A 12,872-nucleotide genomic window follows, 5' to 3' on the forward strand; every position below is an offset into this window, starting at 1 on the left:
ATCGGATTTTTATGTGTGCCAGTCAGTCACTGGCAGCAGCCCCAGCCACCTGTCCGGCTCCTCCACCACCACCAGCAGCTCCCCTACCTCTGCTGGCTCAGCCTCCTCCGTCACTGACATGGCCTCCTCCGGCGCCTCAGCTGGCCTCCCCATGGCTGCCAGATTAGGGGCTCCCTCAGGCCTCTGCCAGTGCCGATATCACTGCAGCTTCCTCTGCCCCTGCCTCAGCCTGCGCCAGTGTGGACGCTGCCTCAGCTGCTGCCTCAGCTGCTGCCTCAGCCTCCTCCACCGGCCGCCTCCCTTCTCCTTCTGGCATGCTCCCTGGGGCTGGAAAACAGACATCACATCCGTATCCATTTCCATCCCAGGGGCGCACCAAAATATGTGTTCCACATCAACAACAGTATATTCTGGGTAAAAACTTTCACATGCGTGCACACTTTTCCAGACCTGCTAGTCAGTTAAGCTGTTGAGACTATCTCCTCTCTTCTTTACAAAGTTGTTTCTCTTCTCAATTGAGCTATTTATCCTTTAAGCTGCTGGTGCTGCCCTCACCCTCCTTGCATATTTAAACTCAGCCCACAATCTGAAGATAAATGATCATAGCAGATCTCCACGTGCTACACTTGGCAGCCCTCTCTAATATCCATGTTTACAACATAAAGGGTGGACCCTCTCTGAAGGTCTTTCCAGGGCAGGGCGGAAATATCCGCAGGCCAAATACCAGGAAGAACGGGTGCATTCCATACCACATCACGTGACCTGTCCCTTTGTCCCTTGCCCGCTCCCTGCATTATTCCTGCATTTTTCTGTACAAAAAAAAACTTTCCCTCCCCTATCTCCAGAACTGAAATTTCATTAAGAAGCTCATCTCAGTGCAGGGAAAAGGATTTCTGTACTTCACGCCAAAGAAAACAGCCCCGAGACCTGCAGTGTGTCTCTCCCCCTCTTCTCCCTTCCTCTCCTTTGTCTTAGAGGTAATCTGGCTCGTCTTTTTTTGACAGGGCTTGGAAAGCAAGGGGCGTCTTCTTCCCCGCTTAATCTGTTTCCAGGGGATGTCAAAGGACACCTCTCTTCCGCTCGGAGATTGTTGTGTGTGTGGTTTCTTTTTTTTTAGGAAGCCCTCCAGGGAAAGCGCACGATCTTCTAATGCAGCAGGAATGCGCGTCGCTGTGTGTGTTGGTGGGCAAGTAACAGTATATATTCTGCAGCAAGGATACACTTCCACTCTGGGTAATTTCAGAGCCTACGCGGAGGAAAACCCACGTCTCCCCTCTGACTGCACGCCCTCGACAACGGTACGGATGATCCATGTGTTTGCAACCAAGATTGCTCCTCTCATCTTTGGGATGTTAGCGCACCACTTAAGGCAGCGTAAGAGTGACTACCGCAGTGGTTCTCAACCTTCCTATTGCCGCAACCCTTTAGTGCAGTTCCTCGTGTTGTGGTGACCCCCAACCCTAAAATGATGCAAGAGTTCTTTCACAGAAATTAAGCCGAAACTGACCGATGGCGTGAAGATCCATAGTTCAGGATTGTATATAAATTGTTTTTCCCCCCAGGGTTTCTCAGTTCAGTTCTGCCTCTTGTCCCACCATGCCGATCTCATTCTTTTCCGCTGCTCCAGACAGACGAACGCTCTATCTCAAACTACCCCGCAAGGCTGTTGTGTGGATGATGCCCCACTCGGCCAAGCTGCTCGCCTTGCCGCGACCCCTGTGAAAGGGCTGTCCGACCCCCAAAGGGGTCCCTACTCCCAGGTTGAGAACCACTGGCATATGGGGAAAAGAAAGTGTAATGGAACGGAATAGCAATTGTCCTGGAAATCTAATCAGGTTTATCTGATGATGCTTTGGTCTAAAATTCACCCAATTTCCCTGGACTCTTGATTGACTGCTAGATCTGGGAAGCACTAGGGATTCGGGCTGCACGCTTCGGCATCCAAAGCGGCCGTTCACGCCCGAAGCAGCCAGCGCCGTGCCGCAGGGGGGAGGGGAGGCGCGGGCATTGGCTCTGTGCCTGCATGTGTGCACTCACTGACACACCGGTGCCCGCACCTCCCCTCCCCTCCCCCCTGCGGCACTAGGAGAGAAGAGAGAAAGTCCTAACAGTCTAACTGCCTTTTTGCATGCATTCTGCCTGTTCCGGAGGCAAGCAGGGAGGAAGTGGGCTCAAAGAAGCCGGAAGTCTCCAACTGAGCCAATCGGGACAGAGGAGGAAGTTCTTTAAAAAACCTCAGGAAGTTCCCATTCTATCTCCTCTGGCACCCCCTGGAGGATATTCTTCACATGTTTTTGAATCATGCACACTGTGGAGGTTACCTCTGTCTGCTTGGAGTGTAGGGATGTGCCCCATCAGAGGCACCCAGACCCCAGTCCCAGCAGTGGCACAGCCCCAGCTGATTAGCACATCATTTCAATTAGGACAATGGCTGGCAGAACACCAGGTGCCAACACTCCATCATATTATTTAACATTGGCTGCCTACATTAGCTCCTGAGATCTGACAAGAGCAGGCTAGCTTGGGCCGCCCATGGCAGGGAATCCACCAATATACAATGCCGAAGTTGTGCTTTCCCACTTCTTTTGCTTCTCAGTTGCTGTACTTTTGGCCTTCCCACCACCACCCGTTTCCATTGCTGGCATTTGTTCCTGCCATGCCATTGATACGTGAGATGACTTTGGTATCCAGCTGATGCATAAAACGGGCTGAAAGACGGCTGTGCATGACACAGTGGACATGGATGAAATGGGCTAAAGGAAACAGGAAATGGCCTGGAATCAGAGGACCCCGAGATCAGCTGGTGCAAAGGAGAAGCTAACAGTGCAATCCTACGCACAGTTAGGCCAAGTGAAGCCCTTTGACTTTCCATCCATTTCATCTGGAGTAATGCTGCAAAGGACTGGCATGGCCTCCTCCAGCGCCTCCCCATCAAGTTTGCAGGTGACACCAAATTGGGAGGACTGGCAAATACTCCGGAAGATAGAGACAGAGTTCAGCGAGATCTGAACACAATGGAAAAATGGGCAAATGAGAACAAGATGCAATTTAATAAAGATAAGTGTAACGTTCTGCATCTGGGTCAGAAGAATGAAAAGCATGCCTGCTGGATGGGGGATACGCTTCTAGGTAACACTGTGTGAACGAGACCTTGGGGTACTTGTGGATTGTAAACTAAACACGAGCAGGCAGTGTGATGCAGCGGTAAAAAAGGCGAATGCCATTTTGGGCTGTATCAACAGGGGCATCACATCAAAATCACAAGATGTCATAGTCCCATTGTATACAGCACTGGTCAGACCACACCAGGAGTACTGTGTGCAGTTCTGGAGGCCTCACTTCAAGAAGGACGTAGATAAAATTGAAAGGGTACAGAGGAGAGCGACGAAGATGATCTGGGGCCAAGGGACCAAGCCCTATGAAGATAGGTTGAGGGACTTGGGAATGTTCAGCCTGGAGAAAAGGAGGTTGAGAGGGGACATGATAGCCCTCTTTAAGTATTTGAAAGGTTGTCACTTGGAGGAGGGCAGGATGCTGTTTCCGTTGGTTGCAGAGGAAAGGACATGCAGTAATGGGTTTAAACTACAAGTACAATGATATAGGCTAGATATCAGGAAAAATTTTTCACAGTCAGAGTAGTTCAGCAGTGGAATAGGCTGCCTAAGGAGGTGGTGAGCTCCCCCTCACTGGCAGTCTTCAAGCAAAGGTTGGATACACACTTTTCTTGGATGCTTTAGGATGCTTAGGGCTGATCCTGCGTTGAGCAGGGGGTTGGACTAGATGGCCTGTATGGCCCCTTCCAACTCTATGATTCTATGATTCTATGACTGGACTGCTATCCAAGTTAAAAAAACAAAACAAAAAAACTAATAAAGCCAGCAAGAATTTTAACAGCATCCCAACTGGTTACATTTCAAATTCTGGGAACTTTGTTTGTTTTCAGCCTTGCAAAAACTTCTACCTTAATTGCATGTGGTCTGGGCAGACGGCGCATGACGTCTCTCCAGTCCAGTATCAATGACCTTCATATCAGCATTCAGATCTCTTGGGCTGCTATATTATTTCTCATCTCAGTTGTTTCCGTACATCCCGTCTTATTTAACATGCTGGGCAGGCAGCCGGGGGGGGGGGGGAGCGGACGACGATGGGGAGACGACTTTCCCGTATTCTGAAAAATGCTCTCTGCCTCCTCCACCAAATCCTCTCTCCTGCTGGCAGAGTCTGAATATGCAGAAAAGCTGAGCACATGCTGCTTAAGAACATAATAGATTTACGGAAGGAAAAAAAGGTACTTTATAGGGAAGATAATGTTGGACTTTGTCATTTAGCAAGAGCCAGCCACAGACTGCCAGTCAAAAGGGTTAAACTGTTTGTTTACACTTGTTGCTAGTGGGACAGGCAGAGTGGGTCAAATGGTCTGTTTTCAAATGTAAATTTCCTAGCTTCCCGGCCATGGCCTGACTCTGGTTTGTCATGTACGCAATTTTGGCAGGAAGAGAAAGAATTCTACTTCCTCTCTTTGTTTGAGAAAAACTCTGCTTTGGGCAGAGAAGCAGATCCATCTTGAATCTCAACCATGTAGCAGCTAAGGTAGACAGCTCCTGTAATGAGCTAAGTATTTTCTTTTTTTACTTCCAGTGCCCTTACCCTGTTTAGCTAGTAAAGTTTGTCTTTTTATATACAGTAAACCTGCCTCGTCTGGTCTCATTATTTATATAATAACTCTGCTAAGGAAATCTGATTTTTCCCAACATAAAGGTTATGGGCCCAGATGTTTTTTCTGTGCATGTCTGAATTTTTGAGACCTGGCAGTGAAGTTTAAAAAGAAGCTAGAACAGGATAGGAAGGAAAAAGCATTTTTTGCATTTTTCTTATTGGAGATCGTCCTGAGTTTTTTTTTGCAAGAAGAAGACGGATTAATGTCTTTTTAAGCCAGAGCTAAGAGCTTGAGAAAAGTCTCTTTGATAGCTGTGCAAAAAGAAAGACCCGCGCTGACCTTCTGCAAAGGAAACGGGAGCTGAGCCTGTGTGTGCGTGTGTGGATATCTGGAAAGCAGCCAGCAGCAGCAGCCAGCCGAGATGGCCCCAACTGGAGAAGAACATGATCCTGATTCTGGAGAAAACAGGGAAGTAAAGAGTACCCCTACTCCAAAATTAAATTCCTCCTCAACCCAATGTTTGCCATTTCTAACTCAAGACAACTTTATTTCGTGGCGTTTCAAAGTACATAATGTCTTAGGAATGAATGGATTAATCCATACTATAAAGAAAGATTTTCCAGATGAGAATGCCCCAGAGTATGAACAGTTTGAAATGGATAATTATGCTGCAATGCATATTATTTCTGGAGCAATTCAAGACTCTGAGACAAGGCTGTTCTTAACGGCAAAATCAGCAAAAGAAATGTGGAAAAAATTAGAGGAGAGATATCAGAATAACTCTGCACTATCCCAAAGATCTCTCTTTGTAAAATTTCTGACTTCAAGATTAGAAGAGGGACGGGACTTAAGTAAACATTTAAACATGCTGTTGGAATATGCAGACAGACTGAAGAAAATTGGACATGATATTAAGGATGAGTTGATAATTAATGTTATACTTGGATCTTTACCAAAAAAAATATGAAGCCAGAGTTCACAATTTGATGTGTAAGGACAATCTTACAGTGGATTATACTACTGACTATTTGCTGAAGAGTGATGTGAATGCTACAGAGCATGGAGCTGAAGGTTCAAAAGGCACATCTGTGCTACAATTAAATAAGAAAGAAATTGTGTGTTATTACTGTGGAAAATCTGGTCATAAGAAAAATGTGTGTAGGAAATTCTTGAAAAATAAGAATAAGGACCAGACAGATTCTAATGTACAGAGTGGATCTCAGCGAAAGGACTTTAAAGCTGATAAGAGCAAAGGCCAAAGGCACGTGTTAACTCTGTCTGTGAATCAGTTGTGTGGGACTGAAAAAGACAATATTGTTTGTGAAACAGAATTAAAATTTTGCTTAGATTCTGGATCAGAGGTTGTTTTAGCAAATGAGAAAAGTCTGTTTACTAATTTTGAGGAATGTTCTGAGTCTCTGTATTCTGTGGATGGTCAAGAAATTAGAGCCATTGGAAGAGGAACTATATCTTTCAAATGTAAAGGGATTAGTGGAAATTTTGTGCACTACAGTATAAGAGATGCTTTCTTTGTTCCCAATGCTAAGCTCAATGTGATTTCTGTATCCAGACTTGCTAAAGGAAATTTTGAATTTCATGTAAAAGGAAATGAATGGCTAATTTATGATTCTGCTGTGGATGAGACATTTAAAGCTACAGAAAGAGGAAATCTTTATTTTCTGAATGCTGAAATGGAAGGATATGATAAGGAAGATAAGCATAAACTGCTGAATGTAAACAGGGATGTTTGCAAGCATAGGAACTGTATTTATGCATTTCATAGGCGAATGGGACACAGAAACTTTGAATCTGTTAAGAAATCTTTGTGTGATGTTGATTATAAGATTGTAGAATGTGAAATGTCCAGGAAAGGTTGTGAAATTTGTCTCATGGGAAAGGCAACAAGGCCCACCATGTGCAGCAAACAAAGGAACTCTCAGAACAAGGAATACAAGCTTCTAGAGAGGGTCCATGCTGACTTGATCGGTCCCATTACCGCATCTGCTGGAAAAGCAAGATATATTCTCACTATAATTGATAATGGAAGAAAATATGCTTGTGTGTACTTCCTGAAAACAAAGCATCAAACTTTGGACAAATTTAAAACTTATGTAAGCTATTTAAAGACAAAATTCTCAAAAGTTCCTGAATGTTTAATTACAGATGGAGGTTCTGAGTTCAGCAATTTTGCATTTGAAAACTATCTTGAGCAAGAGGGGATTTCACATGGGAAGACTGTCCCATACACCCCAGAATTGAATGGAACTGCAGAGAGATTTAATAGAACCTTGATGGAAAGTGCTAGATGCATGTTATTAGGTTCAAATTTGCCTGATGTGTGCTGGGCTGAAGCTGTGAATACAGCAACTTACTTGTACAATATATCACATTCAAAAGTGATTGGCAAAACACCATATGAGGCCTGGAATGGCAGAAAACCTAGCCTGGGACATTTGAAAACTTTTGGAGCTAAGGTTTATGCTTATGTGCCGAAGCAAAAGCGTGGAAAGTTGGATCCCAGAACTGAGCTGGGAATTTTTGTAGGTTACAATTCATACAACAAAGGATTTAGAGTCATGAATCCTAAAACTTTTGAAGTTGATATAAAACATGTTGTGTTCGTGGATGAGAATTGTACCAAGCAGTTTTCTTTACAGGATTTCTCTACAGGAGAAGAGGATTGCAGGAACAATGAGGCAAGCAGCTTCACTCAATGGGTGAAGATGGCGGCCACCAGAGCTAATGCTCGGGAACAAAGAGCAAGCTCAGCAGAAGGGGCAGCGCCACCCAGTGAAGAGAATGCCAAACTACATCGCCTTACTCAGACAGAAGGGGCAACGCCATCTGCTGGTGAAGACACAAAACTACATGATAATGTCCAACCGGAAGGGGCAACCCAAGAAGCAGATGAGACAGCGCCACCTGCTGTGAGGAGGTCGAAAAGACAGAATAAAGGAATACCTGCAAAACGTTACACTTGTCAAGTCAAAGCACCAGATCAATGTGAACCGTCAACATGGGAAGAGATGATGAATCTTCCAATGAGTGAAAGGATCAAATGGCTGGATGCAGTGGATGAAGAGCTTGATTCTCTTCGCAACAACCAAACATGGTCATACACCAAATTGCCAGCTGGAAGGAATACAGTTGGATGCAAATGGGTATTCAAGATAAAGCGATTACCCGATGGAAGCGTGGACAGATACAAAGCACGTTTAGTAGCAAAAGGATATACCCAGAAATTTGGAACTGACTTTACTGATACTTATGCACCTGTTGTCAATTACACATCAATAAGAACACTGCTCAGCATAGCTGCATCAAGAAACATGGCAGTAGAGCAAGTGGATGTCAAATCAGCATTTCTCAATGGAGAATTAACTGAAGAAATCTACATGGATCTACCACCTGGGAGTGAAATTATGGATCCAAGAACTGTGTGTAAACTGCACAAAAGTATCTATGGACTAAAGCAAGCTGCTAGAGCTTGGAATGAGAAGCTCAACAGCCTACTCGAGGCACAAGGATTCAAACAAGGAGCAGCAGAACCGTGTCTGTACTCCAGAATTAAAAATGGACAATATCAATACATACTTGTATTTGTTGATGATCTACTCTTATGTTGCGGAAACAAAGAGGAAACAAAAGAAATTATTGAATGCTTGAATAAACATGTTGAAGTCAAGCAACTAGGCGACATAAGTACCTACCTTGGAATTGAAGTGGAAAGGACCACAGACGGGGGATTTCTACTTAGCCAAAGACACAAAATAATGGACTTTGTTAAGTCAGTGGGCATCAAAGAAGAAGAAGGAATTGGCACTCCACTAGATACAGCTTACATGTCCTTACCTGATGGACAAACACTGGATAACAACAAGGCATACAGAGAAGCCATTGGAAAGTTGTTATACATGAGTAATGTTACCAGACCTGACATTACAGCTGCAGTAGGGATCTTGAGCAGAAAAGTCAACTCTCCTGATCACTATGACTGGAAAGCTGTAATAAGAATGGCAAAGTATCTCAACAAAAGTGCAGACTTGAAGTTGAAGATATCACCATGTGCAAAACCACAACTAGTGGGATATATGGACGCAAACTGGCATGAAGTCAAGTTTGAAAAGAAGTCTACAAGTGGATATTTGTTCTTCTACGGCAGAAACCTGATCAACTGGACCAGTAAAAGACAGCATCTGATAGCTGGATCAACTGCAGAGGCAGAAGGCATAGCAGCCTGCAATGCATGCAATGAACTTGAATGGATAATAGGTCTACTGAAGGACTTTGGTGTAGATGAACCTAAGCCAGTCACAATGTATGAGGACAATGCAGCCTGTATCGCAATGATCAAAGGCGAGAACATGAAGAATGGGACGAAGCACGTCGCAATCAAGATAGCAATTGCAAGAGAGAAGTTCAAAGAAGGACTTATTGATGTTGTGTACTGTACTACTAACAATATGATTGCTGATGTGTTGACTAAACCATTAGATAAAAGGAGATTTGAGAATCTTAGAGATGAGCTAGGATTGTTTGATGTCAGTGGCTAACTCTTGAGAAGGGGTTTGTTGGACTTTGTCATTTAGCAAGAGCCAGCCACAGACTGCCAGTCAAAAGGGTTAAACTGTTTGTTTACACTTGTTGCTAGTGGGACAGGCAGAGTGGGTCAAATGGTCTGTTTTCAAATGTAAATTTCCTAGCTTCCCGGCCATGGCCTGACTCTGGTTTGTCATGTACGCAATTTTGGCAGGAAGAGAAAGAATTCTACTTCCTCTCTTTGTTTGAGAAAAACTCTGCTTTGGGCAGAGAAGCAGATCCATCTTGAATCTCAACCATGTAGCAGCTAAGGTAGACAGCTCCTGTAATGAGCTAAGTATTTTCTTTTTTTACTTCCAGTGCCCTTACCCTGTTTAGCTAGTAAAGTTTGTCTTTTTATATACAGTAAACCTGCCTCGTCTGGTCTCATTATTTATATAATAACTCTGCTAAGGAAATCTGATTTTTCCCAACAGATAAGAGAGAGAAAAAGAGAGAAGCCTCTCTCTTTACACTAGCTGGGAGAGAAGTAGAAACTGTTCTCTGAAAAAAAAAACCCAGAGCAACCTGAGCAAGTGAACCTGAGCAAGTGAATCAGAGACAAGAACGGAACAATTTGAAATAGAGGAAGGTCCCTAGCTGTCCTCTTTACTGCCCCCTGCAGGATGTTCTAGTCATTTTCCTGCATTTATGCCCACTAGCACCCATTCCGCACACGTTACATAATGCACTTTCAATGCACTTTAGAAGCAGATTTTCCTGTTCTGCACAGAAAGGGCATTATCCAACGACTGCATCCACTTGATCTCATTTTCCTTCTCCCAAATGGGTGTTGGAACACACGGGTGTTGAAATGGCAGTTCCTGAATGGTGGTAGTCCTACTTTGAGTTTTCCCAGGCCAGTTTTTATGTTGTCCTACTTGTTTATGACTTTCTAACATGCCTTCATTGTGAATTAAGTCAGCTAGCTTTGTTGGGTTAAGAGAAGGATGCCAGTCTCCAGGTGGGGATCCCCTGGAATTACAGCTCTTCTCCAGACAGAGTTTAGTTCCCCAGGGGACAAAAAAAAAAAAAACAGATCTTGGGAGAGTGGACTCTATGGCATTGTACCCCACTGAGGTCCCTTTCTTCCCTAGGCTTCCAACCTGGATCTGTTAACCCTACCCCTCTATCCCCCCTAGTAGCCAGGTGGGATATGGTGACTCTAGTCAGAAGCAGCAGAACAAAGCATTCCATGGTTAACAAGAGTACATCTGCCCAGCAGTCTCCATCATTAAGAAGGGTACATCTGCCCATCAGTCTCCAATGTTTATTTATTTATTCCCAAACAAATGGGCAAGTGTATACTAAACTTGTTATTCCAATTTGGTCCTTCCCTCCATAAAACAGCTTTATTCTGATGTATGCTAGTTTGCTGCTCACCCTCTACTTGTAGGTATGGACTGGCAAGTTCCATTCCACTATATCTGAAGAAGTGGGCATGCACATGAAAGCTTATACCTATAATACAACTTCATTGGTCTTAAAGTTGCAACTAGACTTGAATTTTGTTCTCATACCTACATTGTGTGATCAAGTACTCATTCCACACACATAGGATAATGCACTTTCAATGTGCTTTGGCAGCTGGATTTTCCTGTGCAGAATACAGCACTGTCACTGATGAAGTAACAAAAGAACAAAATTATTGGGGTTTTTCTCCACTATAGAATGTAAAGTCTGTTCGGTCAATGAACTGGGCAGGATGTTGAAAAAAGAAATGTAAAGGTCATGCAAACTTGCAGTGTCTGGTTTTATTCAATAAAAATCCAAAAAAACCCACAACATTTTAGACTTTTTAGGCTTTTACATTCAGGCAGGTAACTATAATATTCTGTAGTAGTACACAAAAATTTTGAGTTCACTAGGACCTGAAAGACCAATCAGAGTTTTCCATAACTTTCCATAAGTCAAAACTCACTTGGCCAGATGTCTTTTAAAATTTATTTATTCAGTTTCAATCCTAGTGCCAGGAAGCAACCACAATGTAAGGTCTCAACCTCTATTCCCTGCTGTTGGCTGTCCAGAGGAACTGGCTGGCCACTGTGTGAGACAGAATGATGGACTAGATGGACCTTCACTGGTCTAATCCAGCAGGGCTCTTCTTATGTTCTTAGGAAGGCCTCGGCCTCTCTTCCCTGTTGTTGGCCCTCCAGAGGAGCTGGTTGGCCACTGTGTGAGGCAGAATGCTGGACTAGATGGGCCACTGCTCTGATCCAGCAGGGCTCTTCTGATGTTCTTAGGAAGGCCTCAGTATCTGTGCTCTGTTGCTAGACTTACAGAGAAACTGGTTGGTCACTGCATGATACGGGATGCTGAATGGACCACTGATCCAGCAGGGTTCTTACATTCTTAGGCAGGCCTCAGACTCTATGACCTGCTGTTGGCAATACAAAGGAACCGATGGGCCACTGTGTGAGGCTAGCCCAGAATGCTGGATTAGATGGACCACCGGTCTGATCTAGCAAAGCTCTTTTTTTATTCTTAATACCCATCTAAGTCCACTGAAATGCATGGACTGCAACTCTGCTCAGGATCTCAAGGTATGTCAGTCACGCTCTCTCCTCTTATGGAAACGGATCCAGAGTAACCTTACCCACGTAGGTCTACTTTTCCTTGGGCTGACCATCTGAGCACCATTTCGAGGGAGCTTGATTTCAAACGGCTTGGAAGGGCAAGAAGAAGAAGAAGAAGAAGAAGAAGAAGAAGAAGAAGAAGAAGAAGTTGGTTCTTATATGCCGCTTTTCTCTACCCAAGGGAGTCTCAAAGCGGCTTACAGTCACCTTCCCTTCCCTTTCCCCACAACAGACACCCTGTGAGGTAGGCGAGGCTGAGAGAGCTCTGATATTATTGCTTGGTCAGAGCAGTTTTATCAGTGCCATGGCTAGCCCAAGGTCACCCAGCTGGCTGCATGTGGGGGAGTGCAGAATCAAACCCGGCTTCCCAGATTAGAAGTCCGCACTCCTAACCACTACACCAAGCTGGCTTGTCGGGAGACGGCACTGTGAGAAGCACAAAGAACAAGAATGCGGAGGCCTCTGGGTAATCATTCTTTCTTCTGCCACTCTGTGAGCTGAACAGCTTCCACCCCGTCAGAGAGAAGCAAGACAGAGACAATGAGGCTGTCAACTCATCCTGCTAACAAGCTCTTGGAGCCGCTTCTGCTGCTATTCTTTCATGTGCTCGGGGGCGAACGGCTGTCAGCAACAAAAATCACGGCTGTGGTGAGAGTCCAAGAGCTGTGCGCATGGTTTTTGCCTTTCCATGAGCAACGTCAGCTGGAAATGGAACCAGAAATCTGACCTGGCAAGTTTTCCAGGGAAGAGTGAGGATTCATACCTGGGTCTCCCAGATCCTAATTTCTCACTACCCCATGCTGGCTTTCGACCACTAACAACAACAACAACAACAACAACAAGAGTTGGTTCTTATATGCCGCTTTTCTCTACCTGAAGGAGTCTCAAAGCGGCTTTCAGTCGCCTTCCTTTTCCTCTGCATGACTGTAAATAAATATTGATTAAAGATTGATTGATGGCTTACAATCACCTTCCCTTTCCTCTCCCCACAACAGACACCCTGTGAGGTGGGTGAGGCTGAGAGAGCCTTGATATCAGTGCTCAGTCAGAACAGCTTTATC

Source organism: Paroedura picta, chromosome 2 (genome assembly GCF_049243985.1).
Source record: "Paroedura picta isolate Pp20150507F chromosome 2, Ppicta_v3.0, whole genome shotgun sequence".
Taxonomy (NCBI): Eukaryota; Metazoa; Chordata; class Lepidosauria; order Squamata; family Gekkonidae; genus Paroedura; species Paroedura picta.